Here is a 12,084-nt window from a genome sequence, read left to right as displayed (position 1 = left end):
CCCACAAAAAAAAAAACTTTTCAATATTAAAACATATAAAAACTAGTCTAAAACCAGCGAAGGGAAATCTTAGAAGAACAACACGATGTGTTTGTTATACGATACCTCAAAGTAAACAGAAAAGTGCATAAAAGAGGGGTGAAATAGTGAGCTGGGGTGGTGGGTTGGGAGGGTGGGGGCGGAAGGGGGGGAAGGGTCATAAGTTTATCCCGGTTTACGTCGTTATGTACACGTGAAACGAAATGCGGGTGAGAAGGGCGCGGGATGGGGGGGAATGAGAGAGAAGATGGCGATGGACGATGAGTCGGGGGGGGGGGGGTAGGGTGGAGGGGTGGGTAACGGGAGGGGATGTGCCACTGGTAAATCGATATTACCATCGCCATCGGGACGACCTCGTGCCCGTCAGTCCTCACCGCGGGAGAAATCCTTTCCACGATTGGAACCCAGACCTTGTGAGTGAGGAAATAGTCTGAGCTGTCATGCTATTGGAGGTCTGATTAAATCGATGATCATCGATATGATGGAATGATATTTATGAGTTTGGGAGACTGAGCTGAGCTGATTTTAGTTGAGGTGGAGGGGGAGTTATGAGCTGGGGTGAAGAGGGAAATGTGAAGTTGATGGGGTGAAAGTATTTGTTGAATTAAAATCAGAATTTTATGAGCTGAAGTTGATGTCAGGAGGTGTTAGCTCATCAGGTGTTTGAGGGAGTGTATCAGGTGTTTCTGCTGGCCCATCAGTCTTATCAACTAGCCCATCAAGCCCTTCTGCTGGCCCATGACCCTTTTGCTAGCTGATCAGCCTTGTCAGCTAGCTCAGCGCCAATTTGCTAGCTCATCAGCCTTTTCAGCTGGCCCATCAACCTCTTCCCCTGGCCCATCGCCCTTTTCAGCTACTTCATCACCCTTTTCAGCTACTCCATCGCCCTTTTTCTAGCTCATCGCCCTTTTTAACTACCCAATCGCCCTTTTTCTAGCCCATCAGCCTCTTCCACTGACCCATCAACCTCTTCTGCTAGCCCATCAGTCTCTTCAGACAGCCCTTCGCCCTTTTCAACTACCCCCCACCCTTTTGCTAACCCATCAGCCCCTTCCACTAGCCCATCAACCTCTTCAGCTACTCCATCGCCCTTTTCAGCTCCTCCATCGCCTTTTTTCTAGCTCATCGCCCTTTTTAACTACCCCATCGCCCTTTTTCTAGCTCATCAGCCTCTTCCACTGACCCATCAACCTCTTCTGCTGGCCCATCAGTCTCTTCAGCTAGCCCTTCGCCCTTTTCAACTACCCCCCACCCTTTTGCTAACCCATCAGCCCCTTCCACTAGCCCATCAACCTCTTCAGCTACTCCATCGCCCTTTTCAGCTCCTCCGTCGCCCTTTTTTCTAGCTCATCGCCCTTTTACTAGCTCATCAGCTTTTTCCACTAGCCCATCACCCTTTCCATCACCAAAAATCCCACCATCTCCATCAACCCATTGACCACCACCATCACCCCCCCATCAACCATTCCCCACCCACCACCCCCTTCCCACCTCAAACTCTACCGAACCCTCACACCCCTCACCCTCAACCAAACCCACCCCACTGCCCTTTCCCCCCAAAAAAAACCCCCAAATTCAACAGCTAATTTTTTTCTCACCCCCTCGCATCCCTCATTAACCCCTAAAAACCAATATTAAACCCTAAATATCTCTGTCAAATCCATATATCCATTTACATCCCCTAGAACCATGGAAATTTGCCAACTTGATGGATACGAAATGGTAATTATTCAGATTCACTCAGGTATTAATGATTGAATTCCATCTGAACCGCTATTATCATCACAGAAGGGGTGGAATGGGGTGGAAAGGGGTGGAAGGAGGTGGAAAGGGGTGGGGGAGGTGCTTTATTCACTGCACACGGTTGACAAGTGCTCTCTTGTGACATTCCCACCCCCATTTCACCCCCTTTCCACCCCCTCAACATCCTTAATCCCCACCCCTACCCTACCCCCGTCTGTCGCCGACTCACTGACTTGATCGTTCGCTCGAGTTATTATTATCACTGTCACGTGCAGTCGTCAAATATCATTGACATATCGTATCAGTTGTTAAATCGACTGTTGCTTGACCGCTGTCACAATCACGACCATAAGATAATTAATTAATGAAAATAGTTGCGATAAAATTGAAGTATCCGATGATAATTGAGTGAATGACCTTCAATATCGATTAATCGATTATGTTGATGGGTTAATTATGAAGTGGTGGGGGTAATGGGGTCAGTAGAAGAGATTATGGGACCGTAAGTCCCACTAAAAAATGGGACTTACGGTCCCAAAAGGCTGTCATGGTGTAACTAGACTGAAAAGTGTCCAGGATTGATGACGAATTTCAAGGTCATGTTGACATCGGGGTCTGATTTGGGTCAGTGTGGATTGGGCCCTATTGGGCCCACTTGGGCCTCACCCCCTTCGATTTTCCATAACTCCCAGACGTAACGAGAACCAACATGGGACTCACCAGGACGAGAGTTCACCCCATCCTACGTAAGTCCCCAGAAAAATCCATAAGGCCCAAAATTGAATGACTGCAGATCATCGATTGGGACCTACCAACGATCAAGTCCCTATCAACTATCCGTTTCTTTTCAACCAGTCCCATTCGCATATCATCGGGCCCACTTTGTCAGGCCCAATAAGGCCCAAAAAAAAAAAATTTTTTTTTTTTTCATTTTTAAATCTTTATCAAATCTCGGTGAGTCGTAATATCAGACTCCGAATGGATACAGAACGTTGAATTTAACCGAGGATAGTCAAGGCCATCGTACCTCAACAATTTCCTGTCGTTCGTAGCACGCGCGCCACTCCTTTCCTCGTGATGCATCAAGTTAAATAGGAAAGGGGGTGGGTGGGGGGTAGGTGGGGGGCTAGCTCAAGGACAATTCCCTGACGTAATCAGTTGTTCGACAATATAAAGTTAAATTTTTATAATGAATAAAATCCCTCAGTCATTCACTAACTCAATCGTAAAATCAAACGGATAATTATTTTCATTCGATTAATTTAATCATCAATCCGATAACTCAAATTGAAATTAATTTTTAACCGATGCCATGGAAACACGATTGGGCCCACTGTTCGTCGAGTTATTTCCGACCGTTGAAAAACTCGTTTTCAGAATTTTTTTTTTTTTTTTCGGTGGGAGGGAGGGAGACAGGTTCGCCCCGAACGTACGATAATTACTTAAAACACTTTCACCCCATCCCTTATCCCTCGATCAATCAATTCCCCTCCCCTCCGCCACTTTTTTCGCCGAAATAATGAGGAAATAAAAATAGAAAAAAAATCGTAGGAAAATGTAAATAAAAATATTTTCCGAAAATCCACTACATTTTCATCATTCAAATGCTGGGGATGAAGTCTTGTTATATCGAGGGAGGAAAATACCAGTGGAAACTCCGACGAACGAGGGTAATGAAAGACACGACGTGACTCGGTAACCCCCCCAGGGGGGGGGGGGGAACGTCCCGAGACCAACCGAGATAGAACCGACTATACAGCACTCCTCCATAAGTATATATAACCAGTGAATCGTTTGGAAGAACCGAAGACGAAGCGAAATGAAAGAGAAAGAAAAAATTGTGAAACAGAAAGAAAAAAAAAATTTTATCTCAAACACTCGGGTACTTTCAAGTTTGGCCTTTAAACTGATGATAATGAGGCTACGATTATTCCACATTCGTTGGAAAGTATCATATCCAAAGTTTCTCATTTCAAAATAAAGAAAAAATGAAAAAAAAAAATTTTTTTCGAGTGAAAAATTCGAAAAAAATGAATTTGGGACCGATAAATAAGGCCTTTACAACGTCCTGAAGTCGCAGAAACATTTATTCCATGTATAATAACTATTTTAGAGAAAATTGGCGAATGTCGGCGGAATGTCGGCACACCATTGGCGGAATGTCGGCGCAAGGTTGGCGAGCGTATTAACCGTACAGGACCTTCTCCCATGTATTGGATACATAATATACCCCCTCTCCCCTTCCACAGAACTATATTCTCGCTTACAAAATCCTCCTCTCATCCATAAAATCACTGGCCAGTGAAATCCTTTCTCTTGCAACCCCCCCCCCTCCTCCCCGCACCTTTCGCCATGTTTGTGGAGTTTCCCCATACGATAATGGGCATAAGGCCCCAACGAAAAACTCGCTTTCTTGCCGGTTTTAATGTCGACAAAACCCGTAAAATGACAGAATAAAAATTATTTTAAATCAATTCAAAATTATTAATCAATTAATGACATGACTATCCCAATAATTATAAACAATTAGTTAAAAAATAATAGAATCGTCTGGTGTTTTCAAAATATTTTCAATTTCACCCTAAATTTTTCAGTACTGGGCAACAGCTGGGGAAAACGAGATCGTCATATTGTTTTCGTATCGTTACCTTCACCCCCCCGAGTAGAGAATTAAATTAGTCCCAAACCCTTAACTAGAATTATTGAATGTTTAGTGAAGACTGAACGATAAAATAAACGAGAGAATTTCGAAAAAAAATTTAATTTTTGTCCCGTTTAATTGACAAAAGACAATCGAGTTCACATCATCGTCGAGTGAGTGAGTAACGAGGTTAGTGGAACGGCTAGTGGATTAATTCACCACAAAATGCTATCGCCATAGCTTTCACGAATTGAAGTTTCAAAAAATATTTATCCGACGTATCCTAATTAACTTCATAAAAACGGTTCGATTTACGGAGTTTCACGAGTATCAAACGATTTTTAATGAACGATAAAAGTGATTTGTGGGTGAAAAAAAAATGTTCAGGGGATTAATCAATCCTTGAGGGTAATTATTTAACCCTCGAGGACTTTATAATTATTTAACTCGCGAGGACTTTATAATTATTTAACCCACGAGGACTTAATTATTTAACCCTCAAGGACTTTATAATTATTTGACCCACGAGAACTTGATAATTATTTAACCCACGAGGACTTTATAATTATTTAACTCTCGAGGACTTGATAATTATTTAACCCTCGAGGACTTGATAATTATTTAACCCACGAGGACTTTATAATTATTTAACCCACGAGGACTTGATAATTATTTAACCCACGAGGACTTTATAATTATTTAACCCACGAGGACTTTATAATTATTTAACCCTCGAGGACTTTATAATTATTTAACCCTCGAGGACTTGATAATTATTTGACTCACCAGGACTTGATAATTATTTAACCCTCGAGGACTTGATAATTATTTAACCCTCGAGGACTTTATAATTATTTAACCCACGAGGACTTGATAATTATTTAACCCTCGAGGACTTGATAATTATTTAACCCTCGAGGACTTGATAATTATTTGACTCACCAGGACTTGATAATTATTTAACTCTCAAGGACTTGATAATTATTTAACCCACGAGGACTTTATAATTATTTAACTCTCGAGGACTTGATAATTATTTAACCCACGAGGACTTTATAATTATTTAACCCACGAGGACTTTATAATTATTTAACCCTCGAGGACTTGATAATTATTTAACCCTCATGGACTTGATAATTATTTAACCCTCGATTATCTCAAAATTATTTAACCCTCAAGGACTTGAAAATTATTAAACCCTCGACATACCTCAACTATTAAATTATTTACTCCCCCAATCCACCCCCAATCAACCCCTAAAAAAATCTTCAATAATTCCTTAACCCCCTATACCCACACCCATCAACAATCCTCAATAAAACATTAACCTAACGAGCCCGTAATTACGAAAAAAACGATAATTAATTACATAAATGAGACACGAGCGATTCTATCGCGATGGAATTTATCACTGGCCGTAACATTACAATTCACTGTCGCTTACCAGTCTCACAAAAATACCCCCTCCCCCCTCCACCTCTCCAACAAATTTTTAATTTCACATTACGATTAATCCAAATTAATTATACATAAAAAAAAAATTAAATAAAAGCCGATTAAATATTTTCTCTCTCTCATATCATCAAAATTCGTTACAAAATCACGAGAAAAAAATCGTAAACTCGTAATAAATATTCATTAGAAACTCCCCCCCTCCTTCCCCCCCCCCCTCATTAATTCACCTCAATTTCACTGAAAAACAAGATGGCACCGAATGCCCAATTTTACCCCGGAAAAAAAAATTATTTTCACTCACCTAAACTCAGCAATTACCAAATCGTCGTTCCACACCAGTGAAAAAACTCCAGTATCCAATACAAATAAATCCAAAAATGCGTAACTTTATCACAAAAAAAAATTTTTCATCACTTCACCTCACAAATTCACTGCTCACCCACTCCACACCACCAAAATAATCTAACAATATGAATTAATCAATTCCAGGGTATCCAATCCCATTCGTAAAACTCCCACCGATATAACTTTCACTCGACGAGTCGCCGTTACCTTTTCGTCTTGAAAAACCAAAAGATTCACAGGATAAGGCCCAAAAATCACATAATTTACCACCGCTGGATATCGATCACAGGTACATTCAATGCGTCACCATACTCCGGATGAGCATTAACCACTGGGCCTTACCATAAGGCCCAAAAAAAAAAAAAATTATTTCCAAAAAAAAATCAAACTAACACACTGGTCCCAAAACGATCGACAACTGCAGTCGTCGGGGCCCCTCACACTCTCTCTCTCCCTCACTCCCCCTCCCCCCACTCGACCAGAGTCGTTGGGCCTTACACTAAAAAAAAAAATTCCCAATTTTCCACTGACGACTCTCGACGATAACAAAATTAATCGATGAATTATCGTTACGTAAATGTGTGCGTCGGTTAAAACTGGGCCGTCCGATGGTTGTAATGCCCCTTGTTGTATCGGGCATTCGCCAAGGACAACGTACACTAATGAAATAACCTACTTAACCCAACAACTGGGCCTTCTCCATTATCATTGTTAATCACCACCAAAAAAATTATCACTCGAAGTCAAAAAAAAAAAATTTTCTCCAAAATTTCACTTTTTCACTTTTTCATTACTCCACTCATCACACCCAATTATCACTGATGATTTATTGATTATGACACGTCACTGAATCGTGATGGAAACAACGTAAAACAATTCCGTTGAAAATTCCAACGATTGTATCCCACGTCGACGTTGAAACTGACTAAACTCAACGTTTTTCCTTTTTTCACATTTAATTTATCACTCGACAACTTATTTTTTTAAATCCTTTGAGATGTTTTCGTTGTTGTTTTACACTTTTGTTGGTTCGACTGGTCGGTGGGACGGGGGGGGGAGGAGGGGTGGAGACTGAAACAACGAAGACGGAGACTCGTTGTGGGACGGGATAACGTTACGAGGAAACTCCAACGGAGCTCCGACGAGTACTGAAGCGCTCAGCGCCGCACGACACGAACAGCGCCGCGCGCCGCACGCGAGTGGTGGGGGATAGTGGGTGGGAGGGAAGGGGACGGGTGCGGGCTCAGTCGGGGGATAGCGCTCCCACTGCGTTGCCGCATAGGAGAGCGAGAGAGAGGGAGCCCATTAGTGTGAGACAGACATACCGTCGGCGGAGTGGTAGGTGCCAGCTTACGGATACGGTCAGTTATTGGGGATCAACTGAGAGTATTATTTCATGGATTTTGGGGAGGTCATTTTGGGAAAGAGAGGCTGGAGATGGTGGAGATTTTTCGGGGGATTTTGGGTCCTTCGAGGGGTCTAGGGTGCGGTAGGAGTTTTGTGGAGTACAATTGAGTGGAAAAATATTTTTAAAAATTAGTTTTTTAATTATTGAGGGGTTAGATGAGGGGTTGAGGGGGTTAATTAGTTATTTTTGGGCCCGTTGGGGTGGGAAATAAATTGGGAAATTTTTTTTTTGGTTTTTGATTTATATTTTTGAATTAAATTATGTTTTCGTGGTATTTTGATGTCTAGAGTTTTCAATAATTTATGGTATTTGAAATTTCTCTTTGCCCTTCCTTCCATCATCAGTTCCTGACCCAAAAAACCTGAAGGGCCTCACAAAAAAATATAATTTCCTTCAAAAAAAAATTTTTTTCAACATTTTAATTTAAAAAATTCAAATTTTCGCTATAAAAAAATTTATTTCTTCCATTTTACCCTAACAACTCATCTACCCTATCTCCACCACCACTCCCTGACCCAAAAAACCTTAAGGGCCTCACAAAAAAAATTAATTCCCTTAAAAAAAAAATTATAAAAAAATATTTTAACTCAGAAAATTCTCATAAAAAAAATTGAAAATTTCATTATAAAAAATTTATTACTTCCATTTCACCCCAATCACCTGTTTGCCCTTTCCCCCCCTGTCCCTTTTAGCTTCTTTTCTCAGTACAACTTTGGTGCCAATGTCCAACAAGTTGTCGTCGTCGTTGCGCTCATGGAATTGTGTGTTTTCGTGAAAGCGATAGAGGAGGATAACCAGAGCCGAGCTGTACCCATATATATATATACATACATATATATATGTACAACGTTACGAAGCCAACGGTCGGTAGTGCGCGTTAATCCTCGACTCTCCTGACAAATTGTTTCTCCGATTTTTCAATTTTTAATTTAAACTGAATGAAAAAAATTGAAGAACATAAAATTTTGTCGTTCGGTTCAGTCAATTTTACGAAGCCACATGTGAACAAGAATTTTCATGGTAAAATAAAAATTTTCAGGGCCCGGGCCCACTCGACAAAAGGCCCCTGTTGACACTTCACCGATTTTTTTACGTTTCCGGACTCGGAAAATATTTATTTCTTTATTACCGTGGGCCGCCGTGTCGTAAAAAAGGGCAGAGGGCCCGTAGGTCATGACCCGAACGATTTTAGAGCTCGTTTTCTAAATTTAAAAAAATTCTGGGCCTTAATTTTTCATTGGCAGGACCAATTAATTAATTAAAGGCCCAAAATATCTCAAAATTCATCCAAAATAAATCGTATCCTGTCCTCTTCCTCTTCCAAACGATTTTCAAAATCATTTTCCAACTAAAAAAAAAATTCTGGGCCTTAATTTTCCATTGGCCGGACCAATTAATTAATTAAAGGCCCAAAATATATCAAAATTCATCCAAAATCAATCGTATCCTGTCCTCTTCCTCTCCCAAACAATTTCCCAACCCAATTCTCACCTAAAAAAAAAAATTCTGGGCCTTAAATTCCCATTTCCCAACCCAATCACTCAATTAAAAGCCCAAAAAATCCCCAAATTCCCCCAAAATCAGTCGTCCCCTACCCCCTCCCCCACCTAAACGCTTTTCAAAATCATTTTCCAACTAAAAAAAAAATTCTGGGCCTTAATTTTTCATTGGCCGGACCAATTAATTAATTAAAGGCCCAAAATATCTCAAAATTCATCCAAAATCAATCGTATCCTGTCCTCTTCCTCTCCCAAACGATTTTCAAAATCATTTTCCAACTAAAAAAAAAAATCTGGGCCTTAATTTTTCATTGGCAGGACCAATTAATTAATTAAAGGCCCAAAATATATCAAAATTCATCCAAAATAAATCGTATCCTGCCCTCTTCCTCTCCCAAACAATTTCCCAACCCAATTCTCACCTAAAAAAAAAATTTTGGGCCTTATTTTTCCATTTCCCGGCCCAATCACTCAATTAAAGGCCCAAAAAATCCCCAAATCCATCCAAAATCAATCGTCCCCTACCCCCTCCCCCACCAAACAATTCCCCAACCCAATTCCCCCCTAAAAAAAAAATTCTGGGCCTTAAATTCCCATTTCCCGACCCAATCACTCAATTAACCCCCCAAAAAAATCCCCAAATTCCCCCAAAATCAATCCCACCAATCACCACCCCCACCCCACCACCCCTCTCTCCCACCCACCCTCACAAGTCCCAAACTCCCCCCTCAACATACCCTCACCCCTAAATATTTCAAAATTCATTCCCAAACATCCGTAACTCCACCTGATTCAACACAACAGTTGGAAATGATGGGGAACGCAGTAATAATGCGACAGCTTAGGCTACCACTACCACACACACAGAGTTTGTATTGAGTGGTGAGAGTACCCTCCCCCCCCTCCCCCTCCCCCCGACCGATCCCCCTCCGCCAACGGTCGAGGTCCGGGTGAGTTCTGGCGTCATCCCACAGCGACGTTGCACCGACTGAATTTCACTACCGTATCGTTCCAAGCGCCACACGCAACGTTGCCAAGTCAACAAACAGTTGGGTTAGACAAGTGAAAATACCAACACAACAGTGATATCGGTGTGTACGTGTATAAGGAGTGAGTTGAGGTACAAGCGTACGGCCAGTGGTGTCACGTCATTGGGAGTTGGTGGGAGCGACAGATACGTTGAGTGGATATTTTTTTATATTTTATGCTCTCGTGTTCGGCGTATGCCCGACAGTATTTGTATCAATCAGTTTAACATCAATTTAGGGAGGAAAAGAATTTAACGGATTGGGTTGAGCTTTTTTTTGTGATGGTTTGATGTAGTGGGCTTGTGATTTTGTGTGGATGGGTTTGAGTTTTTTGAGATTTTTTTTATGATTTTTTTTGAGTGGTGGGAGGGAGGGGGCCTTATGGAGGTGATTGGGCCTGAACCTGATGAGGAAAACAGGAAATTTGAAGGGAATTAGAGTTAGAAAGAGGGAGAATAGACGATTTGACCTGATCGGGAGTATAATGTTGGGTTGGTTGGGGCCTTATCAGGTTCATTGGGCCTGAACCTGATTAAAAAACCTGGGCCTGATGAGGAAAATAGGAAATTTTGAAGGGAATTAGAGTTAGAAAGAGGGAGAATAGACGATTTGACCTGATCGGGAGTATAATGTTGGGTTGGTTGGGGCCTTATCAGGTTCATTGGGCCCAGACCTGATTAAAAAACCTGGGCCTGATGATAAAAACAGGAAATTCGAAAGGAATTGGAGTTAGAGAGAATTAAATAGGCGATTTGACCTGATCTGGAGTATAATGTAGCGTCGGTTGGGGCCTTATCAGGTTCATTGGGCCCAGACCTGATTAAAAAACCTGGGCCTGATGATAAAAACAGGAAATTCGAAGGGAATTAGAATTAGAGAGAGAAAGAATAGACGATTTGACCTGATCTGGAGTATAATGTAGCGTTGGTTGGGGCCTTATCAGGTTCATTGGGCCCGGACCTGATAAAAAAAACCTGAACCTGACGATAAAAACAGGAAATTCGAAGAGAATTAAAATTAGAGAGCGAAAAAATTGACGATTTCACCTCATCTGGAGTCTAATACAGTCTCACATGGGGCCTCATCAGGTCCATTGGGCCTTGACCTGATCACCACACCCTCTAAACCCCCCTACCCCTCTCATTACACTAAACATCAATGCCATCATCATTACTATTCTACCTTCACCTCCGACATACCGCAGGTAACTTCCATAAGGCCCAAACCCGTACCTGATCAGGTCTCTCCATTAAAAAAATCCCATTTCCAATGGTTCCTGTGGAGGTAAAATTCCGGAAAAAAAAATTTCCAAATTCTACTCCATTTACTCACCCCATACCGTCTTACCCCACCCCCCACCGTTGAAAAATACCACCTCACCCCCTCCCCCACCCCCTCGCACCCCAAATCAGTAAAATCAGTTGCGAGAGAAATAAAAAATCGCAATAAATTCAATTTTCCTGCGGGAAAAATTGGGAAAAAAAATATTTTGAAAAATTGGACGAGGGTTGGAGGGGGTGGAGGGTGACAGGGGGTAAATGCAATCCAGTGTACGCTGTCCATGAGCCAATAATATCGTATCGTTTCCCGTCGGCGAATCGCAAATAACCTTGTATACCCTCAACAGTGGGCGACACGTTGTTTCCCCCACCCTCTCACTTGGTTTCTCGTTGACTCTCTCACCCCGATCGATAAAAGCCACCCCTCACCCCCTTCATCCCCATCACTTTTCTACCCTCGCTCGACTGGGCTTTGAGCTTCGCTACAACCAACTAACCCAACGAGGGGTGGGATAATCACCTGCGATTTTTTTTATTGTCGTTCGATGGCACACGCACTCGTCTCCACTCGTTTGATTTTTTTTGGGCCTTATTGTTTGGGTCCTGGAGGAGCAGAAGTTTATTAGATCGAAATGTTGGGGGGGTT

The 12,084-nt window shown here is 41.8% G+C and overlaps 1 protein-coding gene across 1 annotated transcript in view; it reads right to left on the bottom strand.

The window, feature by feature from the left end:
• The window catches only part of LOC135171486 (mucin-12), a 49,357-nt gene extending 41,575 nt beyond the window's left edge, over nucleotides 1-7,782 (bottom strand). The window contains exon 1 of the mRNA XM_064138053.1: nucleotides 6,180-7,782. The gene's annotated coding sequence lies outside the window, so the exon portion shown is untranslated. The remainder of the gene's footprint in view (nucleotides 1-6,179) is intronic.
• Nucleotides 7,783-12,084: the final 4,302 nt, after the last annotated feature.

This window comes from Diachasmimorpha longicaudata, chromosome 20 (genome assembly GCF_034640455.1).
Source record: "Diachasmimorpha longicaudata isolate KC_UGA_2023 chromosome 20, iyDiaLong2, whole genome shotgun sequence".
Lineage (NCBI taxonomy): Eukaryota > Metazoa > Arthropoda > Insecta > Hymenoptera > Braconidae > Diachasmimorpha > Diachasmimorpha longicaudata.
Note: the sequence above shows the minus strand (reverse complement) of the source record. Positions and strands in the feature narration are given on the sequence as shown.